The sequence below is a fragment of the Pinus tabuliformis genome, chromosome 5_2 (genome assembly GCF_031772625.1).
Source record: "Pinus tabuliformis cultivar Carrire ecotype Pingquan chromosome 5_2, CPIR1, whole genome shotgun sequence".
Taxonomy (NCBI): domain Eukaryota; kingdom Viridiplantae; phylum Streptophyta; class Pinopsida; order Pinales; family Pinaceae; genus Pinus; species Pinus tabuliformis.
This window is the reverse complement of record NC_142306.1, coordinates 289,328,667-289,356,500: the sequence shown is the minus strand read 5'-3', so window position 1 is coordinate 289,356,500 and position 27,834 is coordinate 289,328,667. Positions and strand designations below refer to the sequence as shown.

Below are 27,834 nucleotides of genomic sequence, written 5' to 3'. Positions count from 1 at the left end.
GTAACAACCTCTGCAACGACCTCGCTAAAGCGGTTCACCAGGGTGAAACAACTATAACATCCTTCAACACGCTAATCTGGCGTTTCTTCTTTTCGCTTTTAGCCGAAGAAGTACGCATGTACACTTCTGCTAAACTCTTTCGGGAGATTATCAGAGATGGCGCCGTTCTCATAACGAACAGTGGTTGTTCATCCCAGAACTCCCCTATGAATCCTCGCCATTCATTCTGTAGACTCAACCTCTGTTTCACATACAATAATACAATTCAGTGTGCTGCAAAGATTTTGTTCTTCTAAAGGGAAAACGATGAAAATCCATTCGAAAGATACTATGTACGTTTGTATACCTTTCGCTGCATTGTCAGAATCGCCTTTCCTCCAGCATCCAGGAGGACGACCTGGTCCTTGGGATCTGAAGGATAGTTGTCCACTTTAAACACAGGGTTGCCGCTGGAGTCAAAAACAGTACAGCCATTGCAGCTGAGAACAAGAGATTTTTTCCACACTGTGAGCGCTGTGGCAGACGCCATGGAGACCTTATCGTTCGCGTGGATGAATCTTGGCACTCATGGTTCCTGAGAATATGAGGCAGCGAGCAGCAAATAGACAGGGATCAAGGGTAGGCGAAAGAATGAATAATGTGTATGAAACACGTAGTGAAGTAAAGTGAACGCTCAGGCTAATAACTGAGAGCTGATTCCTCGTCTGGTTGAACCCATCTTATATTCGGATTGCCATCGCTTTTGAAATGCCCATCTCTCATGCTTACTAAAAATAAAACATATAACTCGCTCCTGTGATATCTTATATAAGATTATAACCATAGCGATAAAGCCACACAACTCCGTACTTTATTGGTGGTCGTCTATTCAACTTTATATTTAGAATATAATAAGGTTGGGAATAAGAGTCACAACTGACTACTCTATATTACGCTCTTAAAGTGGAATTAACATGATAACCGTGATCATAAGAACGAAGGTCGTTTTAAACACATATCATGTAAAGAAATGTGTGATCAACATCAACGACTGAGGTTATGAATTTCAATTTCTTCCATTACAACTCTCCCATGATAGAGACCAGATTGTCATTGTACTCCTTATCAGAACTTACAAAATTTCGCAATTCCTTCCCATTATAACTATCGCATGATCGAGACGAGCTTGTCATGTACTACTGACTGAGGTCTTCTCATCATAAATTTAAATTTAACAGAAGACGGTTTTGGCAAAAAGCAACAAATAAACGAATATTTGGGGGTGCACTTAATTGTGGCAACACAAAAAGCAACAAAACCAACGCACCGATTAATTTATGCATTCTCACATTTAGTAAAGGTTAAGTTAAATTCTCATGCTCACCATGTTATGTTATAGGAATACGCTTCAAGTGTAATCTGTCAAATATACATGGGAAATATTTTATTATGTTCTATCTTATCATTGAAATTAATTTAATTTTTTATGAGATTATATAAAATTTTACTTATATATAAATATATTTGAAAATAAATTATTATAAATCTATTTAGATACAGATTTAACATTTCACATCATATTTACAACCATTTCACATCATATTTAGTTGTAAAATGAGCTCAATGATTTACTATTTGATATATTATTTAAAATAATTATAAATTTCACTTCGTTTTGAATTGACCATGTGTTTATCTGTTTTAATATTTCCATCAAGATTAAATTGTGCTTTTTTTTTTTAAGAATTGGTATCAAAATGTAACAGTTAATAATTATTTGAAAAAATATTAAATATTTTATATATTTATGATAAGTTAAGTTAAATTTATACTAACTTTAAAATAATAATGTATTTACATGTTAATTTTAAATTCATAACGTATTTAATTTTTTTTATATCTTTATTAAAATTAAATTAAATTATTATTATAATTTTACAGCATACAAAATATATGTTAATATAGTGAGTGAAAGAAAAAAATTGGTTATTCCATAAGGGAAAAATTGGTTCCCATGTATGAGGTTGAAGTTTTATTTTCATCCAATTACCATGCTGGAATCTCCCAAGGGAATATGTTTAAAGCTCTATTTACATCCCTTAACCAGCACAAATTCTCATTAAGAGCATATGGACAATGAAAAGAAGCTTGAGTTCTTATCATCTAAGAGCAACCCGAGTTGCAGAAGTCGTCGGTAAAAATAAAAAGTGTTCTTAACATTTTTACAAGTACAGGGAAAATATAATTATTATTTGGGAGTTCAGAGATGCAATAGGGTACCAAAAAAGGATTTCAAGCACCCTTTGATCCAAGTGTTTAATATCTCGAAATATATATAGAATTTGGGCATATAAATATGAGCAAGGTTCTTGATCTAGTCGGCCTATTCCCAACCTTTATTGATGAGGAGATGAATGAAGATATATTTAAGTTAGCCATAGAGAAATAATTATTAGAATTCATGAGATCTTTTTAAAAAGATAAGATCCCTGATTTAGATTGTAGGATGATTTCCTTGTCAACATTTTTGAGGCTCTTAGTGATGACCTGTTGCTAGTAGTTGAGGAGACATTTTTAATTTATAATTTGTTGGGCGCATCAACTCTACTTTCATCACTTTGATTCCAAAATTCAATTATCATAATACTTTTAATGGTGTCAAGACTATTTCCATTTCTAATTTCTTGTATAAAATTCCTCCAAACTTGATAGCTATAAGGATCAAATCAAAATCAATGTCGTCAAATGTTGTTATAGATGAAAATTGTGAATTATAGATGAAATAAGTACATCCTAGGATGTCTAAACTCAATAAAAATAAATAGATATTTTATAGTTGTTCTCAAACTAGACTTATCTAAATCTTATGACCATGATTCTTTGTTATTCTCCATCTGATCATGTTAGAAATTGGGTTTTATTACTAGGAGGTAAAATGGATAATAGGATGTGTAACATCAACTGACTTTTTGTTTCTCATAAATGGTTTGTGTTCATATATTTTCTACTTTTTAAGGACTGCAATAAGGCTGCCTAATTTTCCCTATCCATTTCTCTTAATAGTATAAAGACTTCATCGTGCTCTTATTGAAGCCATATGACAAAATATCTAAAATGCTTAAAAATTGTACTTGATAAAGTAACATGTGCTCTTATTAGACAATTTATAATTATTTTATTTTTGCTCATAAATTTGAATTTCAAAAGATAAAGGAAAACCTATATTCATTTTGTGCTACAACAAGGATGATGGTCAATGTGCTTAAAAAAACCCTTCATTTCTCGTCCATTTATGAGGACCTATAAAACTACATGGTTCATATTTTCTCTATCAATGACTTTGATTTACAAAATGGCATCAAATACCTCGGCTATATTCTGAAAATGAATATTTATGGGGTTATAGAATGGAATTGGCCTTTTTTGGAAATAAAAAAAAATAACTGAGTTTCAATATAATAAATGAATGAGTTGAGGTGGAATATTGGTTTTGATAAAAAAATTTATTGAAATCATTTCAATTTATTGGCACCTAGTGGAACATGCTCCAGATGGAATATTAAATAAAATTCAAAAGACATGCTGCAATTATATTTAAAAAGGAAAATAGGTGTATCTAGGAGTTCATCTTATGAATTGGAAAATCATTTTGAAACCCAAACAACAAGGTGGATGGGGCATAAAAAATACATTTATATTTAGAAAATCTTTGGCTAAAAAATTATTGTGAAACTTCCTAACCAAAAAAATATTGTGGAAAAAAGCGTTGGTTGAAATGTACACTGTTATATATAGTTTTAGATTGGATTAGTTGGATGCAAGTCTATGCATAATCCATCCAACAATGGAACATTTTAACATTGATGTTTCTTGTAGTAGGGTATTTTTTGTCTTAGGTGAACAAGAATTGGTGTGCATGTAGTCATGGGTTTCCAGGTAAATTTCTTCTTTCCTAAATAAGTTATCCTTGATTTACGAGCTACAAGTAAAATCACACTCATCAAGATTAGTGATCCCAATCTCACTACCTTGTGGTCTGAGGAATAATTAGAGGGAGAAGTGATGGGCTTCTAGGGTGAAGATAAGATCTTCTTAGGGACAATAAAATGCACATGTGATGGATTTTATTGGTGAAGGTAAGACCTTCTGGATAGAGTTCATAGGGGAAATTAAAAAATTTCATGTTTCTTAAGCAATGCATAACAAAATATGGAATGGTTTTCTGGAAAATTGTTCTACCATTACAATGCAAAGATGGGATATTTATCCTTACTAGATATGGGTCCTACAGAGGATAGTTGGAAGTCGAGTAAGTTGTTGAATTTGAAACAATCACCTCAGGACTTACTCTTATTCTATTTCATCCGAAAAAACCAAGTCTTCGCTTAAGGTGAACTCCAAGTCAAGAGAAAAATTGGTCACTAGATTTACATGATATACCATTTAGCCTTAAAAATAAACAAACAACTTTTCTTTTTTTCCATTACAAGGAAGGTCTCATTTGAGTTACAAAGTCATCGAGTAAAGGGCCCTTTGTAAATTCAACATAGCATAAAGGAGTCATTTTGACAAAATTTCAACACGGAGGACTACAGGAACTTCGAACTCTTCCCTTGCAAGTCTCATTTGAGTTACAAAGTCATCGAGTAAAGAGCCCTTTGTAAATTCAACCTAGCATAAAGGAGTCATTTTGACAAAATTTCAACAAGGAGGACTACAGTCTCGATGACAAAGTGGAAAGGTATTTAAATATCATGTTTCACCTTATTTTAAGTCTTGAAAAAAAAACCTAAAATTCCTACGTCTTTATTCTCAATTTTTTTTTAAGGAATATTAAAACTCCACACGTATATAAACTAGTGACTTGAGACTTCTTTGAAGGAGCGTATCCAGAACTTCGTTGCAGCGTGGGCAACTATTCAGCATTATACTTGTTTCTCTCGAACCGTACGTGTACCAGAATGGTCCATGAGCAATATGGTTACTTGAGGGTCACTTTTAAAGTGGAATTAATATGTCATCCCATGATGAAAAGGATGAAGCTCATTTCAAAACATTTAATGTAACAAAATGTATACTCATAGTCCTAAGAAAGGAGTTCTCAATTTGTTGCATTATAACCATCCCATGAGTGAGAAAACCTCGGTATTATACGGCTAATTCATGTGTCACCATCATAACTTACAAAAGGGAAGTATATGCCAAATAATAACTAAGCGGTATAAGCAAGAGTGCAAATAAAGCCATATATATATATATATATACATATTAGATTTGTGCAAAGATGTAATAGATTTATGAAAAGATGTAATAGTGTTTTGGCAAGTTAATTTTATTGATGATTTATAAAATTATATATTTAAAATGTTTGTGCTGGTTTTTGATATCTTATTTTGGAAATTAATTATTGAAAATCCAATAAGCTTTTCTTCCCTGAAATTTTTAAAAATTAAAATTATAACCCAGCAAAACAGTAGATTAATATCTTATGATTTACTCCAAAATGTCGCTAAAAACCGATAAAAACCAAAAAACAAAAAAACAAAAAAGAGACCCAAAGGTTTCAAAACCATCCTAAAAATTACGGAAAAAATAAAATAATGGATTCTATCTCAATAAGTGTTCAATAGGTGTTGCATTTATGTCACTAGAGTCATGGACCCAAGTAAGCTTTTATGTATCTAATTTTATTGTCTAGAACTTTCATGTGAAGTTGCATTTCATGCCATGACATTAGTGAACATATCTAAATCTAAGAGGCAATCTCTTTCCCAGACAACCTCACCTACCGATCATGTCACATCTCATGAGAAATTTGTTTAAGGAACAACCTAGACGAGAAATCTACTTTGTGGCAAGCATGAGAACCTCCTTAAATACCACATCCTTCACTTCTGAGTGACTCGATGCATGATGATCTGTCATTCGAAAGCAAATAATCGTACAAGGATGGATTCGAGGGGATATAGAAATGATGAGGTCCAAATAGGGAGAAGAGCAATGTGTCAAGCTAAAGCAAGAAAACTAAACTTCTTCGTTGAAAACCAACATTGAAACCACCAAGGAAAATTAGAGATAGGTGGGAAACAAGAGATTTCCCTAGCAAAGAAAATGGCCATGCAAAGTAGAGAAGCAGGAATATCTTTAGTCGAGGTAGATGATGCATAAATGGAGAAGACCTCCATCACAATTAGAGATAGGAAAGAATAAAGCCACATGAAAATGTACATCTTGGCATTGAGCTCTCATTTGAATTATCACTAGTAGTGGAAACCATTAAACAAATAAACTTCAAGGCATGGGGTTGTAATATTAAGTCGTTGGAACCATTAAATGACCAAACCTGAAGGCATCGGGTTGTAATATTTGGTGGATGAGGGATGGCATGGCATGTCCTAGCAATCATTGCATGGAGTGAAAACAACCATTCTTCTTCTCACCTATAAAGTTCCACGTCAAGCTGTCTCACATATCAAGTTCCACGTCACGCTGTCAATCAAATCGAGAAATTGCAATATTTGTAATCTCATATAATTATGCTAATTATTATGAAGGATTATTATCAATGAAAAAAAAATTCTTCACTCAAATATATGTTAAATATTTAGCCTAAGGCTTATTATTTAAATTTTAGGTTAAGGTAGGGTGGTCCACTTTTGCTTCTTTACTTAAATTGATTATTGAGATTGAATGTCTAGGGAATATGTTGGGCATATTCTTCGTATTAGACACAGATCAACAGTTGTTCAATGAGGGAGATCGAAGTGAGAGGAAGAAAAAATATTTAAGAATTTATCCGAGCGAAAATTTGGTTGTGGTTTGGAACTAGCGCCCGTGTAGTTTCCACGTGGTCGATTAACACACTCAGGTAGTCGATTGATCTCGCTCCTCTCCGCGCGGTTAATGATCCCTCAATAGTTTCATTAATGGTGCGGGAAGTGACGTGAAATTAATTCAGGTGCCTGGTGGCGGCTAATCGGTTCGCCGCCATTTGATTTCCACAACCATGTTTCAAGGTTAACTGCCACAGTCGATTATGAAGTTTGCATGTATTTGGTGGATGTGGCTGTCAACCACAATGTCGGAGGTTCAAGCCCGTCCTCCTTTTAGCGGCACCCTCTAAATGGTTACAGAGTGTACAATTCATTTGTTTCATGGGACCTTTTTTTCAGTGGCAGCCTTTAAATGGTTACAGAGTGTACCATTCATTTCCTTCCTGGAACCGTTTTTTCAATAGCTGGAGCAAATATTTTCAAAGAATTGCGATATTCGTTAACAAGAGTGGATTGGAACTGTCGATCGAGGACATGGCCCATCTCTTTTCATGGACCGAATAATTATAACATAATGACATATTTGTTAACGGGACTGAATTCGAAATATGGATCGAGGAATCGAGGACATGGCACATGTATTTTCCATGGACTGAATAATTGTACCGCCAATTTTTTCATGTCTGAAAAGAAGAGACGCGGTTCAGAAATGGTGATACACGACCCCTGTTGTTGATGGCAGTGATTTTATGGCCCTTGGTGCTTCTGTGTTTTATTCGATTTCTCCTGTAGGGAAATTCAATTGTATTGGAGTATGTGAAGATGAAGGGCGGATTGAAGAGCATAAGGAAGTGTTTGTGTCGATGACACGAGATAAGAGAGCCCATATGCTCACATGCCGCGACTTTACGTTTGAGGTTTATGTGCTCTCCATGATTCTGTCATCAAATTAAGTGTTCAACGTGTATGTATTTGTTATCTAAAGTTGCTTACCCAGATTTCTATATTCACGTATTATTATCTGCACATAAAAATTTATTTTCATTTTGCAAGTTAAACTAAATGTTGTTGTGAGTTTTTCATAAAATTGTTGAACTCTCTGTATTTTTAACTTAAAAGCCACTACTTGTAAGTTTGACATACCCGGAAAAAAATCATCATTATGACCACATTCAAAATGTCTACCTGCAACCAACATCGACTTTGAGAACCATCGGAGACCATCACTATCTGCAGTCCTTGTTAATATCACACCTTTACTGAATTTTTCCTCGGTTTGGTTCTTTGATATGGGCACCTTGAAGCTTCTTTGTTACTATGTATTGTTCTTTGATTCGTTATTCAATATTGGAGAAAGACCCTTTAGAAATCCTCATGGCGTTGTTGCTTGAAGCAAAATTGAATTTAATAGCATTAATTTTGCATGTTCGAGTCTCGACTCTCATTGATTGACATGGTTGGATAGTTACCTACTATAGATGGATAGTAACATTTATTTAGTAGGTTTGGTATGGATAATAACCTATAATTTTGTATTTGGTTATTAAATGATAATAATTATTGTAAAATGTCTGACACCGTCTTTAATGATAACTTAATCTGTATTATAGTGACTATGATTTGCTTTGTGTCAACCTGAATTCTTCTGTCATTCGTAACTTTGTGATGTCGTTTTCGATTCAACTTTGAATTGTGCAGTAGTCGTAATAATTTGAGTTATAGTTACAGGTTGAATTTTCTATAAAGTTTTATGTTCCATTAAAACATTCACTATTACGATTATTACATTAAATCATAATAATCTTTATGATTTAAATTATATTAATATTTCCTTTTGCTACATTGAATGTTATTACAATTTTATAATTATCTTTTTTGAAATTCCAATTTTCTTTTGTTAGTGTTCTACCTCAGTAGAAATTTAAATTAGTAAAAGTATCACTTTAAATCACAATTATTCTATCATTTACAAATGCCCTTTTAGGAAAATTACATTTCATTTATCATTTTTACTTGAAAGTATTGGGTTTGATGACACAGAACCCTGTCATTCAATGGTATTCAAATTTTATATTATCGTTTTCAAAACTCCCAATTTGCTTCAATTAAAATGGTGTAGGTAATCGAAACCTTAAAGTAGGAGTACTATTACCACCTTAAATCTTATTATTCGATTTACAGTTCTAGTGTGTTGTTTTTGTTTATAAAGGATACTTACCTTTCATATTATCACTTTTACCTAAAAAATTATTGACCTACGCTTTTATATATATATATATATATATATATATATATATATATATATATATATATATTTATATTTATATTTATATTTATATATATATATATATATATAGATATATATTTTAATGGATAATTTTATATATATTTCTAATTTAAATTTGAAACAATATTCAAATATACTTTCCATATATTTTAAAATTTAAATTATAGCTTTATATAATTTCAATATATAATTTTTTATATTAACAATTAAATGTTATTTCTGGTTGAGATGGTGATTATGTTTTGGATTAAAGTAGATTAAATAAATTAGAGGTTATAAAAACCATAATTATAAAAATTAATTTTTATAATTATTTTAATATTTAAGATATATAATCAATTTAAAATGTTAAAAAATAAAATATTTATATTAGAGGTTATTATTATTTGTACTAAAAATTGCAATTTTATTATTTAAAAACATATATATACTTTTAAGTGTGTTGATATATAATAAATGAAAAAAGAAACTTTATATTGAAATATTAAAAAGTTTTTGTTTTTGTCTTCTATTTAATTGAGTATTTTTAAAATAATGGTAAATTTTATTTTAAGTTACATATTAACAATAAATATATTGTATTTTATCATTATTTTATGATAATATGGTTTGATCATTTAAAATGGTGAACCATGGGCTATATGGTTGACAACCATGTTGATAATCAATTTAAAACATTAAGAAATGAAAATATTTATATTAGCGTTTATTATTATTTATATTAAAAATTACAATTTTACTATTAAAAGAAAAATTTAAGTGTGTTGATATATAATAAAGGGAAAAAAACTTTATATGAAAATATTAATGAGTTTTTATTTTCCTTTTTTTTCTCTTTAATTGATTATTTTTAAAATAATGGTTAATTTTATTTTAAGTTAAATATTAATCTAAAGAATTATATTGTATTTTTATATTGTATTTTATCATTATTTTATGATAATATGGTTTGACCATTTAAAAGGTGAACCATAGGCCATATGGTTGACAAACATGCTCGACATGGTGACCATATTTGGTGAATATGGTAATTTATGCTTGTGTTATGATTGGAGATGAATTATGTTTGAGCAGGTCAAACATCCCATATTTAAATTGGAAATTCCACCCATTTTTAAAGTTATCAGAAGAGAGTATTGAGGTTGTATATGTGTGATAGTCTCATACTTTAAAGGAGAGTAGACAATAATTTAATTCAAATACTAAGATAACAGTCAAACGTATCTGTTCTTTTAACAAAGAAATCAATAACTATACGGCTCGGCCGGGACGACGTATATGAAAATAACGGTGTAATGTTTCATTCTGTTAGCAAAAATTTATAATTACAATGTTGATCGGGAGGTCGTAACCTTATATCATAATTACTTCTATTTATAATTAATTTTAATTATAATTAAATGTGTTTATGTTTATATTTATAGGGTCAAAAACATTATTTAACGAAAAGGGAAGGGAATTATAATTTGATTTGATTTTATACGTGAAATCAAATTAAAAATTATTAAAATAATTTTCATATTTAAAAATAATTAATTTTTTTTTAAATAATGAATTATTTTCATATTTTCATTTTAATTATAATTAATTGATTAAAATATTTTTTATATTTTAGTTAACTATAATATATTGGATAGACAGTGATGAGTGTTTTTGTAAAGAACTCTTTGATGTCAAGTTACATGTTCAATTCCCTGCCCCAAATATATTGGACATGATGAAGATGTAGTCCCACCAAACTTAAAAAAAAAAAAAAAAAAACATATTTTAATTATTTTCATATTTATTTAAATAATTTTCATATTTTGTCAAATTAATTGTAACAAAGAATTAAATATAATTTGAAATAATTAATTACTTTCATATTATTAATTATTTTAAAACCATCAATTATTTTTATTTTATTAATTATTTTCATATGTAAATCAACCATGATCAACTATGTCTATTTGTGTTTATAATATTTTTCATAGGGTATACATACCTTGGTTTATAATATTTATCATAAGGTTTATCATAAGATTTTCTTGATATGGAAATCAATCATGGTCAACCATGGTCAATGTCACGTTGTGACAAATATTGTGTCAATATGAAAATCAATCATGGTTAACCATGGTAAATCCCTTGGGTTTATTAATATAAGGGTTCATATTCCTGACGTATATTATTATTCATAGTGTTTATAACATTAATCCTTGGGTTTATAATCATGGTAAACCATCATCCAACGTTACATTGTGACAAAGATTGTCTTGATATGAAAATTAATCATGGGCAACCATGGTCCAACATCGCATTGTGACAAAGATTGTCTCAATATGAAAATCAACCATAACCATGGTCAACCATGTTTATTTTAGGGTTTATAATATTTACCTTAGGGTTTATATACCTTGGGTTTATAATATTAATCCCTTGTGTTTAATATTATTCCCTCGAGTTTATAATCCCTTGAGGTTTTAGAATTGATCCCTTGGGTTTATTGTTCCATTGGGTTTATAATATCGATCGTTGGGGTTTATTAGTCTAAGAGTTCATATCCCTATGGTATAATATTATTCATAGGGTTTAATCATGGTTAACCATGGTCCAATGCGACATTGTGATAAAGATTGTCTCAATATGAAATTCAAGCATGGTCAACCATTCTCTAATGTTGCATTATGACAAAGATTGTCTCAATATGAAAATCTATCATGGTCAACCATAGTCCAACATTGTATTTTCACAAAGATTGCATGAATATGAAAATCAACCATGGTCACCATGGTCAACAATGTCTTTTCTGTAATTTATAATATTTATCATTGGGTTTATATACATTGGTTTGTAATATTTATCTTAGGGATTATCATAGGATTTTCTCAATATGAAAATCAATCATGGACAACCCTAGCCAATCATAGTCAACATGGGTCAAACATGCTCGTCCATTGTCAATTATGGTCAATCATGGTCAACCATGGTCCAAGTCACACTGTGAGAAATATTGTTTCAATATAAGGATCAATCATGGTTAGCCATGGTCCAATGTTGCATTGTAACAAAGATTATCTTGATATGGAAATAAATCATGGTGAACCATTGTCCAACATCGCATTGTGACAAAGATTGTATCAATATGAAAATCAACCATAGTCCAATGTCGCATTGTGATAAATGTTGTCTCGAAATGAAAATCAATAATTGTGAACCAAGTTCAACCATGATCCAACGTCACATTGTGACAAATATTTTCACTATATGAAAATCAACCACAGTCCACCATGTTATTTTAGGGTTTATAAGATTTATCGTAGGGTTTACATAGCTTGGGTTTATAATATTATCTTATTGGGTTTATTAATTGCTTCTGTTTTTTAATATAACGGTTCATATTCTTTGGGTTAATACAAATCTCTTGGGTTTTAATCATGGTCAACAATGGTCCAACATCACATTGTGACAAAGATTGTCTTAGTATGAAGATCAATCATGGTCAACCATGGCCCAACATCGCATTGTGACAAATAATATCTCAATATGAAAATCAACTATGGTTAACCGTGTTTATTTTAGGGTTAATAATGTTTATCTTAGGGTTTATATGCTTTAGGTTTATAATCCCTTAGGGTTTATAATACCAATCCCTTCAGTTTATTAATGTAATGGTTCATACACCTAGGGTATATTATTTTTCATGGGGTTTATAATATTAATCCTGGAGTTTAATATAAATCCCTTAGGTTTATATTCATTTTCATAGGATTTTCTCAATATGAAAATCAATCATGGTCATCCCTGGTCAATTATAGTCAACATGGGTCAAACATGGTCATCTATTGTCAATTATGGTTAATCATGGTCAACCATGGTCACCAATGGTCCAAAATCATAGTGTGATGCTCAACCATTGGTCAATTATGGTCAATCATAGTCAACCATGGTCCAATGTCGCATTGTGAGAAAGATTGTCTCAATATGAAGATCAATCATTGTCAGCCATGGTCCAACGTCGCATTGTGACAAAGATTGTCTCAATGTGAAAATCAATTATGGTCGACCATGGTCCAACGTCGCATTGTGACAAAGATTGTCTCAATGTGAAAATCAATTTGACCATGGTCCAATCTCGCGCACTGAAAAATATTGTCTGAATATGAAAATCAACCATGGTCTAATGTCACATTGTGACAAATATTGTCCGGAAATGAAAATCAATCATGGTGAACCATGGCCAACCATGATAGAACGTTACTTTGTGACAAATATTGTCTCTATATGAAAATAAACCATGGTCAATCATGGTAGACCATGTTTATTTTAAAGTTTATAATATTTATATCATGGTTTATATAGCTTGGGTTTATAATATTAGTCTCTTGGGTTTACTAATCACTTTGGTTTTTTAATATAATGATTCATATTCCTTTGGTTTAATATAAATCTCTTGGATTTTAATCATGGTCACCATGGTCCAATGTCATATTGTGACAAATATTTATAGAATATCTACATAAACCATGGTCCAATGTCACATTGTGACAAAGATTGTTCAGTATGAAGATCAATCGCGGTCAATGATATTCCAACTTTGCATTGTGACAAATATTTGCTCAATATGATAACCAACCATGGTTAACCATGTTTATTTTAGGGTTTATAATACTTATCTTAGGGTTTATATGCCTCGGATTTATAATCCCTTAGGGTCTATATACCTTGGATTTATAATATCAATCCTTCGATTTATTAATGTAATGATTCATACTCGTAGGATATAATATTGTTCATAGGGTTTATAATATTAATCCTAGGGTTTAATATAAATCCCTTGGAGTTATACTAGTTGTCAACCATGGTCAACCATTGTCAATATGGTCAACCATGATCCAATGTGACATTGTGACAAAGAATCTCCCAATATGAAAATCAACCATGGTCCAATGTCACAATGTAACAAAGATGGTCTCAATATGGAAATCAATCATGTTAAACCATGGTCAACCATGTTTATTTTTGGGTTTATAATATTTCATAAGGTTTATATAGCTTGGGTTCATAACATTATTCTTAGGGTATAATATTGTTCATCTGCTTTATCATATTATTCATAGGGTTAATTAACTAATTAATATTATTAATTAATAAATATAAAAATTTTGAATTTAATAATTATTTTTATTTTTATTTTTTAATGCAAGTAAATAAAGAAATTAATATTATTACTTTTGTAAATGGTTAATATATATATATATATATATATATATATATATATATATATATATTTGTGATCTAGAGGAACCCAATAGCCCACTTGACATGTAACTACTAGTAAACCTCTGGAGGTCTACGACTAGTCCTCCTCTCCGTAAATTAGGCCACAAACATGGGGATTTGAAGCCGGGTCTCTCATGTTTTAGACCCAGTTTCAATGATTTCACATATCTCAGATTATAATTGATCTCTTTAGCAGGTGTTTAATACATTTCTTTCATGATAAAGTTTCTCTTAGTGGGGTCCCGCTTTTGTGGAACTTTTTTATCCACTTGCCTAGGCTTTTCCATAAAATATTGTATTTCTCTCACATAGTGATTTTAGGATTTTCTATTCTTGGCATGTTTCCCTAGCTAAGTAACTTAATGGATCTTTCTCTTCTATCCATTAATCTTATCTAGAATTTTATCTCAAATTCTTATCATAAAAGAATTATCCAATTCCATTTACCTATGAGATTATATTCTTTTGCTTTGGCAAGAATCTTGTTTTAGGTGTTTCATTCACTAGTAGAGAACGATGAAATTAGTGACTAGGTGACTAAAAACGTTAGTAGCCATAGCTTTTCTGAGTGAAATACAACCAAAAATGAGAAATCTTAGGTGACTGAACTAAAAAGAACTAACATAAATGACTAATTTAGTCCCGGGTTAACATAGATGACTAACAAGTAAGTAATACAATTAAAAATGACTAACACTAATGACTAATTTAGTTTAGGAACAAAAATACAACTACATAACAAGTACTCTAATAATACAAAGTAGTCGTTTTAATTGTGTCACTTTGACAATCTAAACTTACAAGTGATAGGGGATTCAAAGGTTGTTGTAGATTGACTGAAATATTATACTTCCTTAAACACTTATTTGTTGAATTAGTGGATGATTAGAGTTATAGAGTTAATTAGAATATTTAAGGTTATATCCTTTGATCACATACATAAGGAATTCAATTCAAAGGCTGACAAACTATCCAAAATGGGAGTGGGCTTACAACTGGGTCAAATACATTAAGAAAAATAACTATAAGGAGAAGTGTTAGTTAATTAGTAGAGGACACATTCCCTTTAGTTAAAGAATTAACTTTTCATGCATATTATACACATCTATTCAACATTTATTTTTTGTGATGCAAAGAGGTAGCACCAAGGAGAGGGTATCAACTTCAATCAATGAATATTCACTTAGTACCACCACCAAGTTTCCTTCATGTAGCTTGTCAAATGTCTTAATTTTGCTTCACAACTTGTCATGGTGATTAACTTACTTGTATACACCTCTAAGTGACACTACAACCCCTAAACCTCTATAACTATTTGACCTCTTCAAAACTTGTTAGAGTCTTCTTAGATGTGCACTCATGCTTGAAGCAGAACATAACACTAGCATCTCAAATGTTCAATTTCATTCCCTCTTTTAATGCCTCTTCGTAACAACATTATCACATTGCTTAAAATGAAATGTTCACATCTTAAGGAAAAGCATGTACTTTTCTTATGACAACCTAAACTATGCAAGTGAGTAGGACAAAACTCCATTTTCTCAAGATGAAAACATAAGGTCTTACAATCCCATTCACGCAACAATTTGAATATATTTAACCTAAATAAGGATACATACCATACTCCTTCCAAATTTGACATATGACTTTTAAAAAACTAACACTTTATTTTAACTATTAAATCTACTTACTATATACTATATTTTGTTTGCACACACCTAATATACAAGAACACTTAAATGTTTTCAATGCAACCAAGTTAAGAACACTTGTTTCCTTCCCACATATCAAACTCTACCTTCATAAAATTTAAAAAAAAAAAATATTTCATAGAATCCATAACCTTAAAATTAAATTTTTAAATTTTTATGATAAATGCCAACCATAAATGTTTTTAAAGACCACTAAAAACTTTTAAAATCCCATTAGTTTCTCAAATACAACTATAATATAATGTAAGTGAAAATAAAATATTGAATATTGTTTTTCACCATGAATATTTAAAATATTGTATATTATTTTTTACCACCCTTAAAAACTTATAAGATCCCATTAGTTTCTCAAATACAAAATACAACTATAATATGATGTGGGTGAAAATAAAATATTGAATATTATTTTTCACACTAAAATTTAAAATATTGTATATATTTTTTTACCACGAAAATTCTAACATCTTGAAAGGAATAAGTTTTAATTATGTTTACAAAATCCCTCCGACCAGAATTCTGGATCTATTTTCTTTTCATAGGGCGAGAGAAAAAACAAGATTTTAGGGAACAACTAGATGATTCTCCATTTTGATTGGAAAGGTCACAAACGAATGAAGAAGGGGCTGAGGGGCGGGGAGGGATTTGGTTTTACCATAGTAGTATACTCAACCAACATAAGATCTTTAGTCCATTGATGGTGCTATGTTCCATTTTTAACTTCAACACATTTTGGCCCCCCATTCAATGTTCCACATAGAGAAGAGTACATGCACCTTCGGTCTCTGCTTCAAAATCCATTTTTTTTATGTAGCCATGGTTCAAAATCCAATGTTTTTATGAACAAGAGCGTAAAACCTAAATAAGGGGATTAAATGATGAAAAGGCTAGCATTGTGGTTGCTAGGGCTATTGTGAGAAGCCCCCACACCTCACTTGGCCCTAATGGAATGGACACGATGATCAGGAGCCTTGACCACTGCAAAAAAGATGCTAATAATAGATGTTAAAAAATTGAGAAGCAATATGGATGTATGTTAAACATTTGAACTTTGGAGGGTTATCATTTGGAGGTAAAGCTAACGTACAAGCCTAGGGAAAATTGTACATGAAAAATCATAGAGCCTATGGTTTCTGGATATTTGAGGGTTTTGAATATCAAAAGTTTCTTCTAAAACATGTTTTGACAGATTTTGTACAGTGATAGTTTCTGCGTCCTTTTAAATGAGGCAGAATTGAGGGATTCTAGATCATCGTAAGTGTAACTTTATGTATTCTATCACACTTCTTCATATTCGAAAAGTCAATTATCAAGGACTTTCTTCAATGTTTGCTACCTTCGACACAATTAATACTACCACAAGTACTCACAATCCCAACAAATCCTTCCAGGTATGCATTTATTTTGTTGGTATTTTCTTCCTTTAAATATCGAGTATGTAACAGCCTCTAGAAAGACACCTAATGTACAATTTCATGGTTTTGAGCCTATTACTAACTATCCCTTTTACTTTCAAATTCTACATCATGTTTCAGTGCAGTTGACATAGGCTGGCTTCACTTTCTTAAGGTCAATTGTTCCATGCCAATAAATAATTTACAGCACAAGTCTTTAATCAAGATCACAATTTGGTTGTGAGTCCTTCAAAGATGTTTTTCGAGTGATAATTTACTCACATTTGAAGTAATATATAATTTCTCAATTATCTTTGTGTGGGTGTTTGGGAAAAAGTTGTCTTTATGCCCCCATTTAGTTAATATAGAATTATACAATTGGAACTTTATCAAGGAAGGGAGCTTTGTTTCTGACGTGCACAAAACATTGTCTCTGCCTCATACATATGGCAATATAGCACAATAATTCGTTGCAATAACATGTTTTTTAAAACAATTAAACTCGGGTAGAATCAAGTGCACTTAAATTACCATTTCATGAAAAATGACAACACGAAGGTGGGATTGAATTTTTAATATACACACATGGCCCTGATATCGAGTTGCCATGATTTTGATCGTTACCTCAAGGTGCCCTAAGCCTACGCTAAGGTGTTGGGTAAAGCCCTTGGGAATGGAACCTAGGTAGTTTTTGTTAAGCTCCCACTCGAGAGGCCTTAAGGGGAACATTGGGGTTGGGTAGGGTATGTAATATCAAATATGTGCCCTAAGTTTAACTCCTACCACCATGTGCCTTCATTATTTTCTGGTAAATCATTTAGGAATGAAACTTTGGCCAATGGTGTTGAGATCTTTTCTTCCCAAGCTTTGAGCAGAACTTAGTATTAAGGAGTGGATTTGGGCTTGTAACACTGCACTTGGTATTCATCTCCATGTTCCATAAGTTCAACATCTACCTCCAAGATCCCCTACAGATTCCTGGTAAAGCCCTTGGGAATGGAACCTTAGCGAATGGTTTAAATCATTGCTTCGTAGGCCTTAATGATAACATGGGTTTGGTTTGGTTTGTAAAATGAGCACTAAATATTCATTTTTGGGAGCCACAAGTCCAACCCCTACCTCCATTTGTGTCATGGCTATTTTAGGATGCTTGGCAAGGGTCGTCAAGCTCAATCTCATTGAGTTTCTTGGCATTCATATTTTATATAGCAACCAATTTCATTATGTTCAGGTTGATTTATTATAGGTAAGCATGAGAAAATGTCTTTGATATCCTAAAGTCTAGACATTGTATTTCCTTTTTTTGTTATATATGGGTATTTTACGCATGGGTTATTTATACTATTTTACTGGTATTCTAATGCAGAATAGTGATACATCATCTTCATGAATCAAGTAACATAATAAGACGATTATCTTCACAAATTATTTATTTTTCAAATCATGCAACCCCCAAATGATAGTATCTCAAGCCTCTCGTTCAGTCCAGAATCTAACTATTTGCTGGCCACTTCTTTGGATAATTAGTCTTGTTCTCAACTCTCTCCATTTACCATTTACTAAAACAAGGCTAATTTATTACAAATGTATTGATAAATTGTGGGACCAGTAACAAGATTGGATTTATATTTACCTCATGGTGAATATTTTAGACTGTGTCACTGTGGGGTCTTGGATAGATGGTGAATAAGGGGTGCTTCACAATCCTCAACAAGGTTCAAATTGCCTAGGGACACATTTTTCTCCTCCAGGGCCATCTTACCTATGCAATTGGGTTGTCTTAATTGGTTGGTGCTTTGTTCAAGTATTAGCTGACTTTGGAACAAAATCTAATCCTCATCCATTACTTCTTAGTTGAAGGGATATTTTTTGAGTGATGTAATATGATTACATTGCATCGTGATATTCTCATATTGGGAAATGGCATGTTTGTCGCATAGTGATAATGGGAAGTATCTTGCCAAAATAATTTATTTGACAAACATTCTAGCTTGCTTTGGTGTTGTGGCTATCATAAGTTCACATACAAACTAAAATAAGCTTTTATATGAAATTACTTAGGCCCTTTATATTGGATACTAGTAGCCCTTAGGAAATATTTTCGGTGAATGGACCAACATGTGGGTAATATTGGATATCCAACCTTTCCTCACAAACCCAATTGATATTATATTTGTTAAGCCATTTTTAAATTTGACCCTTTTCAATGTTACAAGCCCCCCCTTCTATTGAAATTGAACAAAACTCACACTAATTCAGGACAATATCTTACTGGCATGAAAACATTGCTTTTGAAATGTTGGGAGTATGGCTACATCAACCTTCTCTCCATTGATTCTAGCTCATGTGATTCCAAGAATTGTAGTCATGTTAAAATTGGGTTTAACTTCTCACAAGCTTAGGATATGTAAAGAGTGATTGTTTGTTGAGACATTTTGATCATTAGTCAGGATTGTGGTAAGTTGCTAACCTTGTACATATTTTCTTTGTTCACACTTTATGCCTTTCTTCCCATTATCATAGGCATAAACTTTAAGTGGGTTATTAACTTATTTTCAATGTTTCAAAAATCGTGTACAACAATTACTCAACAAGGATTTGTAAAATAAGTCAAGAAAAAAAGGGGCAGAAATGGAAAAATTTGCAAAAACTAAGAAATTGTGTTTTTCTAAATCACCAATTTGGATAACATTGGTTATTATCAAGACTTACTTTTTGTTATTTAGGGTAAAAATCCTTTGACATGTCATAATTTCATGTCTATGCTAAAAATTTATTTCTATGAGAGAAAAATAGATTTTGTCCTCTCAATAAGAATGGAGGATGAAGTCTTCACCATGAAATTATGGATTATTTTGTTTGTTTGATGTGTCTGATGCCTTGTTTCAAAAATCGGTCTAGTTGAACTGAAAATTGGTCAAATCAATCGGTTAGCTCCCTGAGATACCAAACTAGCCTAATTAATCTGATTAGTTGGTTGGTCAGGACCGATAGGGTACCAAATTGACCGGTTTGGATGATTTGGTACTTGACCGATCGATTTTTGTAAAAATTCGGCCATTTGGAAAGCCACATGGTTGGGCATGTTGATGAGACTCCTAGGTGCTTTTTGGAGGTTCTTTTTAGCAAACCATGGTAGGTACCCTTCTTAAGATGCCTCCCTAAGCTTATAAAATAATTCCTAAGCTCATATTTTCCTCACACATTTGATTTCTAGATTTTGTGTGCATATGAGTGCTTGGATAGTTTTGCACAAACATTGAGTTTTGGAGAAACAACAACAATTTTGGAGGTTCTTTGTCATCTTGGAGCTAGTTTGGATTTGTCTAGTGGATTTGGGGGTGTTGATCCCAATGCAAATATGGTAGTTGAACGACGAGTTGAAGGAAGTGAACCAACAAGGCCAAAGATGGGGCATGGTAACTCATGAGGGAAGAAATAGTCGTGCAACTTGATGAACTTGTGCTTCTAGTTTTGATAGGCATATTGTTGTTTCTCATGCTACTACTAGTACTGCTATTGAGGCTAGAGAGGAGTTTGAGGAGTCTCTGAGGCAATGCACTCCAACCCTTAGTGTCTTGCACAAATATCTCCCACTATTATTTTTGAGTTTTTATCAATTTGAGAAAAACAGAGTTTGTTGGGAGAAATTTCTATCGAAAAAGTAGCTATGCTTGGAATGTTCTTTATATACTTGGCTTGAACTACTAGTTTTCATGTCACCGGGAAAATCCATTTGCTGCTTACTAGTGCAGAGTAATTAGGGTTAATTTATGGCCAACAAATGGGATTAGAACTTGTTGAGTATAGTGCAGGCGGGAAGGGAGAGAGACCTAATTTGGATGGAGGAGAGTAGGTGGTCGTGACCTTTATAGCTTCTGAAAAACAAATATTCAATGGAGTTGATATCTTCTCTTTGGAAGTGGAAGTGCTTTTTATCTGTAGTACTATTTCTCCTGCTGCTTTGCCTAAATTTTGCAGCAACGAATTTGGCCATTAAAGGTTCTTATTACTTGCATTTTCCTCTTTTTTCCATTTCATGCACATCGTTTCATCCCATGGAATGCCTGGGAATGGATTTTAGCCCACCTAATCACATGATAATGATAGTTATTTGTTTTTATTTTTTGTTTTCGAGTAAATGAGTGTCGAACAAGGGTTTGCAATAATTGTGTCACACAAGGTTATGATGAGTAGACGGTGACTCATTTTGAATTGGAGACAACCTCAAAGGAAAACCACATGATGAAAGTATCCACCTTAAGGCAAACCAAGTCTCCAAAAATGAGGATGGCTATTTGGGTCAATTTTTTCTGGCAATTGTCAAATGGTATGTTGCATACCACACACCACTCACCACACAAAAAAACACGTCCTCCATTATGGTAACCTCCAAGCTTAATGGATTCTTTAGCACACAACATCACAATTTCCAAAATCAAACAAATGTGTATGTAGACTAACCTAATAACCTATCTTGTTCACACTAGCCTCAATGTTAAACAAACACAAAATTGGGCTAGTTTTTTAACTTTAACCCTAGCAGGCCCAAATTTTGGCCCTAGTCATAACACTTGGTTTATTTTAACCATGACTTGGGATTGCCTCATTATGTAAACTCAATTTATGTATATATGTATATATTCTCCAAATCTATGTTCTAAATTTCCTCTCTAATTTTTTTTTCTCAAATTTGCTGAGAGAGTGGAAAGGGTATACCTCCTCCCTCTTTCTCTTACACACCCCACAAGCACAAACATAGACATTAATGCTTGCATAAGAAAAGATATCATAAGACAAGTATTGATCACGCAAAACCAACTGAATCATGTGAAAAGAAAGTGACATTGGTCGCTTATCATGCCTATTTGTATGAGTTCAACTAGAACATGGGTAAGTCTTAAAACATAAGAAAAATGGAGAACCACGTGCAAGGGTTAAATTTGATGCCTGTTTACACGTTTTTAATTTTTTTAGTCGTCAAATATAGTCCTTTCTAAAATAAACCCTCCATTAGTAACTTTCAAATAATTTTCAAAAAGTGTCATAATGACGGGCATATAGGAAAATCAAAAGTGTGAAATTATATATATATATATATATATATATATATATAGATAGATAGATAGATATATATATATATATATATATCTATCTATATATATATATATATATATATATATATATATATATATATATATATCTAATTTTTTTTTCTCAAATTTGCTGAGAGAGTGGAAAGGGTATACCTCCTCCCTCTATCTCTTACACACCCCACAAGCACAAACACAGACATTAATGCTTGCATAAGAAAAGATATCATAAGACAAGTATTGATCACGCAAAACCAACTGAATCATGTGAAAAGAAAGTGACATTGGTCGCTTATCATGTCTATTTGTATGAGTTCAACTAGAACATGGGTAAGTCTTAAAACATAAGAAAAATGGAGAACCACGTGCAAGGGTTAAATTTGATGCCTGTTTACACGTTTTTAATTTTTTTAGTCGTCAAATATAGTCCTTTCTAAAATAAACCCTCCATTAGTAACTTTCAAATAATTTTCAAAAAGTGTCATAATGACGGGCATATAGGAAAATCAAAAGTGTGAAATTATATATATATATATATATACATACATGTATATACATACATATATATACATATATATATATATATATATATATATATATATATATATATATATATATATATATATATATATATATATAGATATATATATATATATATATATATATATATATATATATATATATATATATATATATACATACATACATACATACATACATACATACATACATACATACATATAGATATATATATATATATATATATATATATATATATATATATATATATATATATATATATATATATATATATGTTCCCACGAGTAGCGACCACCATTATTTTACTTCCAAAATCAATAAATGTATTCAAGGTTGGTCACTCCCTTTTGTGTTTGGTACCCGCCATTTCAGAAATCCTAACAAATTAATTTAAAAACATGTAGTCATGATATGGCCTCACCTCCAAGAACAAGTACGCCATTTCTTTCTCTCCATGGAGACCACAAGTGTCCAGGCTCACATGATCTCCATAGAAATAAAATACAACCATATAGAATTAGTAATAATATATGCCTCTGGACTTGCACGTTTGTCACACCTGGAAGGCATAGCAGGAGCTCATACTATCATTACCATTTGACTGCATGCAAATATCTATAAGATATACCATAAAAAAATACTTACAACAACCATGGGGTTCCAACTTCCCAATATAAGATATGGTAGATGGGATAAGATTTTGGGGCTCATGGGTTCATGCATTTTTTTTAGAATTTGTATATCTTTTTCATTGTTTTGAGTGCATTACTATTGATGGCAATGTATTGTGTTGTAGTACTCGACAACAATGGAGCTGCCCATGCGAGGTAGGAAGAGGAGAATCTCATGAAAAAAGATTTATGGTGAGGTGAGGAATGTGGTTAGCATGTGTTTGCATACCCAATTAGTTGTCCGCATTGGACATGATGATTACTTGGGGTGGTTTTATTGTTATTAGAATGGGAACAGAGAACATAAAAATTAAGGAAGAAGAAAATTCATCTAAGGATTCTGTGAGGAGATTTAGGTTGCAAGCGCCTTACGGGACTATGGAGGAATCATGGGGAGAATGAGAACTGGTCTCAATACCACCCACACCCATGGGTGCCATGCCCCCTTTCACCCCTAGTGCTCATTCTCCCCACCACCATATTTCTACCAATTCTCCTTCTCATGTTGTTACCCCTAGGCAGATATCCCCCAAATATTCTCAGACACCTGTCAACACTTGCCCTCCTTCGTCCTTGGTGTCTCCTTCTATGCTCAGGTCCCCTCATCTCAAGGCTCCCAAGACTCCAAGGACACCATGGACTCCTTCCCTTATCTCTCCTAGGTTTCTGAGCCACATTGGGACTCCCAAGAGAAGGGTTTTGACCAATATGAAGACCTATCTAGAGGAGGTTGGGCACCTCACCAAGCTCAATCCTCAATATGTGTGGCTCCCCATCATAGACTCTAGGAATGGGAACACTTACTCTGTAGCATTTCATAATCTCAATGCAGGGATTGGGTTTCAGGCCTTGATTCTACCAATGGATTTTACCTTCTTGGGATGGTATGTAGGATGTTCTTGATTTCTCTATTTTTTTTGCTTTCATGTTTCAATGTTTTTTTTACAAAATTGATTTTTAGGTCCATCAGAATATGATCTAATGTCAAATAACATGGATGTATTTTGTAAAATAATTTTAAGTGATTTTAGATTCATATTGACCGTAATCTGTTATACTTCAAAAATGATCAAATTCCTCGGGTGAGCAATCTCAAAGTTTTCACACCCACTTGGTGTGATTAAATCATATTGACAATGCTATATCTACCTAGGTTGTAGAATGTGCCTATGTAGAATGTGTTAGTTCAAAGGAATGTAATGGATAAATACATGGGTTGCCTCTGTAGAATGTGTCTTAGTCCAATGGAGTGTAGTGGATAAAAATGTGGGTTGTTGTGAGTGTGTTTCTCTACAACCATTGTTTTCATTTGCATTTTATTTTTTCTTTGATATTTGTACTGTGACATTTTCTAATAATTGTCATATGACTTAGAACTAATTTCGATTAGTTTTATATTTAAATAGATCTATCTAAACTCCATAATTCTAGATCTATTCAAATAAATATTGTATTTCTAAAAATATTTTTTTTTTATTTTTTATTTTTTATCTTTTATGTTTTTTTACCCACTTGATGGAGTTAAATAGTCATTTAAGCTATTGGGATTCAAAATGATTGGTATTACTACTTCTGCCTTGGCTTTAGAATGTTCCTTTAAGAGTTATGAATATAGAAGTGTGTTGGTGTGGGTTTATTCCTTTTGCAACATTGTTGTGATTTGTACTTTGTTTCGCAAATTCTAGATCTGTTCAAATAAATATTAAATTCCTAAAAGTGACAATTTTTAAGTTTTGAATTCTTAAAGGTAAACATTTTATGTTTTTTCACCGATGTGATGGGGTTAAATAGTCCTTTAACCTGTTGGGATTCAAAATCACTAATATTACTACCTCTACCTTGGTTTTAGAATGTGCCTCTTAGAGCTATGAATACAGAAGTGTGTTGTTGTGGGTTTATTCCTTCTACAACTTTGTTGTGATTTGTACTTTCTTGTCCATGAATATAAACAGGAGTTGGGTAATAATCTGTCTGACCATAGCATACTAGTGGAAACTCTACACTTTGTGGGTTCTTATCATGCTTCATGAAGATGTTCCCGAGAAATGCTACAACAAATATGTGGATCTTGCAGAAGCTGCATTTGGTAACAATAACATATACTTTCTACAATTGCAATCTTCATATCTAGTTTTCTTTATTACTAAAATTAAGCTACATTTATGTTTCAGTTGGATACCAAAATGTGGATTTCTATCTCTAGTGCACAGTACATACAATATTTAGTTTTAGGTATAAACATCTGAGTTTAGATATATTTTTTTTAGACCTAATAGCTTCAAGTATATATTAATGTTGGATATAATAATCCTATATGGAAGGAATGTATGGATGCCAATTTGTCTTTAGAAATTACAAGGGAGAGTCTTGGTGTATGGTTGACTCTGTTTCCAAATGTTTATCTATGAGTCGAGATGGAAACTTCCCTGAGATTGATTGGTGGAGAGACAATGATGTTTTTTGTTCAAATATTTTGTGGCCCAACTTATGGATCCAATCCACTTACTACAATGGAATGATATTTGGTTTTTGTGTCCACTCACTATAGTGGAATGAAATTTGGTTTTCATATCCCTTTGCATTATTTTGTCCTAGCTACCTAATCTTAACTCCATTGCAAGACTCTACTTTATAGGCGTTATAACTACAATTACCTAATACACTATGGTTTGGGGTTTCTCCAAAAGAAAACCTAGACACTTGGGCATATCTTATGAAAATCTATGTCCAAGATGGATAGTACAACAACAGAATTATTGCTTTTACTTCAAGGGTCAAAATATTTCTCTAGAAATACAACTATTGTGCTTTTGTAGTAGCATAGACTTGTGTTTCCTTATGATTGCTTATATTCGTATATATTTTCTAGAGAAGGTTACATGTTAATATCTTACCTTATCAATGATATTTCTTTCCTATGAGATTAACTAGGAAGTTGTATCTGAGAATGCAGGCTACTATGCCATCTAGTCTCAAGCATCTTGCCTCTATACAAATGTGGAGAGGAGCAAAGGTTTCTTATTTACTTGTGGCCATGTGTGTGTTCCCCATTGAAATTGGAGGTTAATGGGCTTATGGATATTTTGTAGGTATCGATCACTTCCCTTCTCAGATTGTATTTGAGTAAAATATTAAATTCTCTTAGAACTTTCTATATCTTATTGATATATTTTATGGCAGTAAATATCATGATACTAATTTATTTCTTCATAGTTTGTTATGCCAAGTTGCCAACAATATATTTTCCTTTGGTTCCTTAGGAACCTGCATCATTCAAATTTTGTTGTTAATTGGTTGGTCTCATAATATTCTCGTTCATATCATTGTTCATAAACAACAATGTCTTTCACCATTATGAAGTATCATGAACTTACTTTAACTAGTATCATTTTGGAATTATACATTTGTTACTTAATGGATCCTCTTCTATAACCATATTTAACTTGTATGTAGTTTTCACTTCTTCTGAGATGAACAACAAAAATACAACCATGTTCAAGAAAACCATCTTTGAAGTTGTTTCCCTAGTAATTGAGGAGTTTGGTTTACTTAACCTAGGTGTAGTTTAGGTTGAGGCTTCTTGCATTGATATTGTGGTCAATAGTTGATGAATACACCTACTTTATCAAACTAGACACATAAGATTCCTATGATCTAACTCCATTCTATGTGCAGATCCTCTGCCTGACAATGTTACTTCTCTAGTTTTGTTGGGCATATTATTGTCATAGGCCTCTCTGTCATGTGAAAATTATTATTTTTTTATTGTAAGAGTGTCCTAAAGAATTGTATCCCAATGCCTCCCTTATTTATTTTAGCTATAACACAGTCTTCTTCACTTTTATCAGTGGTTAGGTTGTTCTAATCTTTATGAGTTTTCCATTTAACTTAGACCAACAAATGTAGGTTGTTCTAATATTTATGAGTTTTTTATTTAACTTAGAATAGCTTTGAAGCAGGTTACACCAGCCAGACCAATAAGCCATGCCCTCATTGGGTTCGTGTTGGATTTTGTGTCTTTTATGGCTTCATTTCTCTCTTCATTGCGGTTGCACTTCCCTTTCTGTCTAGCCTTGATGGTCTATTAGGAGGTTTGAATTTACTAGTGACTTTTTCATACCTTTGT

At 32.1% G+C, this 27,834-nt stretch overlaps 1 pseudogene; it reads left to right on the top strand.

Moving 5' to 3' along the window:
* Positions 1-24,137: 24,137 nt before the first annotated feature.
* Positions 24,138-26,775, top strand: LOC149158681 (lysine histidine transporter-like 8; annotated as a pseudogene).
* The last annotated feature ends 1,059 nt before the right edge of the window (positions 26,776-27,834 follow it).